The following is a 3,790-nucleotide window of genomic DNA, read 5'->3' as shown; positions in this document are numbered from 1 at the left end:
CACAATTCGTCATACTTCAGTAACTTTGTGCACATTATTCTTTCTCCTAAAGTGCTTTCCTATTGGTTTTCCAGGCAGCCTTCTGTTAATTCTTGGAGACTATCTCAGTTAATGTCCAATTTCAATAATAGAAACCACACAGACTAGTTTAAGTAGGAAGGAATTTGACATATTTGCATGACCACAATAAAATTTTACATTTTTATTACTGCAAAAATTTGACCTCTCCCAATCACAATCAGCTTTAGAGAAATGATCTACTTTCTGTCACTATAAATTAGATTTGCCTTTTCTGAAGTTCCATGTATGTAAAGTCATATGGTACAAATTTTTTAAATCTTGTTTTGCTCAGCACCATGTTTTTGAGATTTGTCTATGTTGTGGAGTGCATCTGTGGAGTGTATATAGTGGAATAGCATTCCATGGTTAAATACAGTATGTTATTCATTCACCCTTTAATGGATATTTTGGATGCTTCCAGTTGGAACTCTTTCAAATAAATGCCTTCTATTTCTTTTTCCTGCTTTACTGAACTTGCTAGTACCTCCAGTGCAATGTGGTAAGAGTGGGCATTCTTATTTCTAATCTAGAAAGTGACAAAAGTTTTCAGACAACAACCATGACTTGTATGAAATTCAAATGTGCTTGCAATTATTTAGGTATGTTACTTGAAATAACCAAGATCACACACGTGCAGGCAATAACAACTACATTATGATTGCGCTTAGATTTGGACCCGGGCTCTGGCAGAGGATTGGTGATTGGGGAGATACTAGAGACGTACAGGAGAAGACTGAATTGTGTGGCTTCAGGTCAAGGGATAGAGGACAGCCACCATTATCACTGTGTTGAGCCCTCCACTCTCAAGGATCGATTTTTAAAAATTTTTGGAACTGCTTTAAGTTTTATTAAAAAAAAAAAGAAGATAAAAAAATACTTTTGGTAAATCAGTAAATTCAGTAAGGTCAGTGAATTGGGCATTGGAAAAATTGGTTAAAGACTTCTTAAATATGTTAAGCTGTGGAAGAAACAGATATTAGCTTAAAATATATTCAAAATTAATCCTTATAAACTCAGAATTTTCCATGCGAAACAGTAAAATTCTGATTATATTGATTAAGATGTAGTCATAAGGAAAAAAACTATAAGATAGTTTCCTATTTTTAAAAAGGATTTTAGAAATTCTTTCCTATTTTTGAACCTAGATAAAAGTTGTAAAAATAGTGCAATAGCCATATACCCTTCACCAAGATTTACCACTTATTGAAGTTTTGCCACATTTGCTTTCTCTCTTTCTATATAGATAGATGTTGCATTATAAACTTGTATATCTGAATTTTATATAATGTTATTAACCAATGTTATCTTAATAAATTTAATTTAAAATTTAAAAATGTAAATATAATAAACTAAAGCAAGGGTCTCTTTTGAATTGACTGTTGTCAGGAATTTGGGGCAATTTGATGATTGGCTACTTTAATTTTTATCTAAGAGGAAGAAGGAAAAAAATGAGGCTAGAGTATTCACTGAAGAAGAAGAAGCAATTTTCAGTCATGTTAACTGAGAGAGTGGTGTGGTGGTGTTTGGTCATTCTGTGATTGCCTAATGTCTCTGTTGTTGTCTCTGTACAGGAATCATTATGGAATATGAAATGTTCGACTGTTTGTTTTGTTTTCTCATATCAGTCATGGGAAGTCCTTGTCTGATGTTGATATCCTGAGATATTGTTTTTGTCCATTAAAGGAACACCATGTCCTAACTGGAACATGGAAACTAGGCCAGCTACTAGGTGTCAACTGCCAAGATTGTTCTATTTTGCTTTTTTTTTGGAACAGATTTATTGAGATATAATTGACACATGAACTAAAAATATTTAAATTATAAAATTAGATAAATGTTGACATATATACATCCTTGAAACTATTACCACAATCAAGATGGTAAATACATTCATCACCCCCAAAACTTTCCCGGTGCTCCTTTGTAATTTCTCCCTCCCCGAACTCCCCATCCTTCCTGAAGCAACTACTGATCTAACTTTCGTCACTATAGAATAGTTGGCATTTTGTAGAGTTTTATAAATTGAATTATCCAATATCTACTCTCTTTAGTTAGGCTTCTTCAACTATGCATAATTAGAGATTTATTCATGTTGTTGTTTGTATCAACAGCAAATTCCTTTTTATTGCTGAATATATCCCATTGTATGAATATACCAAAATTTATTGACTTATCTGTTGGTGTACATTTTGGTTGTCTCTAGTTTTTGGCTATTACAAAAAACAAACAAACAAACAAATACTGCTATAAATATTTGTACACAAGTCTTTGTATTGACATATGCTTTCATTTTTCTTGGGTAAGTACCTAGGAGTGGAATGGCTGGATCTTATGGTAGATGTATGTTGAAATTTCTATGTAAATTGAGCTGCTTTTACCTTTCTCAAATTTTTGAGTTTTATATAAGATTTTAGGTATTTTAGGATAAAAGGTTTCAATAGTTAGGGGAGGAGGGAAAAATTGCTGTTTGAAAACCACCCTTGCAGTTAATCTATTTTGTTTATAGTTGAGATAACTGAGACCACAAAGACTATATGAATGCCAAAAAGTATCAGATCCAGCACTAAATCCTTGGTCGTTTAGTACTGAGGTCTTGCCTTAGCTTAAGTATGGCTATCCTTTACTCTGTGACAAAGAATAAATCTAAAGATAAAATCAGAGTAATTGCGTTTATATTTTAGGAAGCATCATGGTGCAATTACTGTGATATATTTTATTTTAATTCAAAATGTCTCACTCATCATTTTTTTGTTATTATCATAAGTCAGATCTCTATCACCTGTGTCCAATTATTTTGTAACATCATTCTTTCCTCTCTCTATGTTCTCCTCATTCCACTCTTCTCTGTACAATGCTGATGGATTAATTTTCTGCCACTGTTTTTTTACTTTGTTGAATTTGATCTCCTCTTTCTAGTTTTGAATGCTGTCTCTCACTTGAAATCACTGATCATGACATTCTTGGGGTTATCTATCCTCTATGCTCTTTAATTTTCCCACTGTCTTAAAATATCTTATACTCATCGTCACATCTTTGATTTTATTTAATTACCGAAAATGCTTCTCAAATATGTGTAGCTATAAAACTAAATAGAATCCTTTTCACTTGTTAAACAATAATGAATTAAAAATACAAAGAAAACTGCAAAAAAAACTAAATAAAACTAAAAATATTAACTTAATACGATCAACAGTGTTCCCCAAAACTAAATTGATGATGTTGGTTTTGATGAAAATAGACAGAAATGTTTGAATAATTCATTATTTTTGTTTGATACTTTTTATATTGAGAATAATGGGCCATCATATGCCCCATTGTTATTTTTACGAATGCAATTTTTCAATTGTAACACTAATCTAATTTTAAATCACCAATCCTTTACTTTGATGGTAAAATACAATACTGAAAAAATAAAAATAAATTATTGCAAGTTTACTACTTACTATTTTTGCCTTTTTCTTACATTAAAAATATCACACAATGAATTCATTGGCATTGTGGAGTAATCCTGACTACAACGGCTCTTGTTCCTTTTGTTTGATGAGACTTATATTTTAAGAGCTACTTGATGACTCAGTTTTCCATCAGAACCTCTGTAAAAAGCCCTCCATGTAGCAGGTACTAATATACTTGGCCTTTACTTGTGAATATGATCATAAACAATCTTTATTTCCTAGAACTCTTTAGCAGTACTTGATCATGAAGTAGTCACCCAAATGATCAAGATTAA

This window comes from Pteropus alecto, unplaced genomic scaffold, assembly GCF_000325575.1.
Source record: "Pteropus alecto unplaced genomic scaffold, ASM32557v1 scaffold419, whole genome shotgun sequence".
Classification (NCBI taxonomy): Eukaryota; Metazoa; Chordata; class Mammalia; order Chiroptera; family Pteropodidae; genus Pteropus; species Pteropus alecto.
This window is presented reverse-complemented; position numbering follows the sequence as displayed.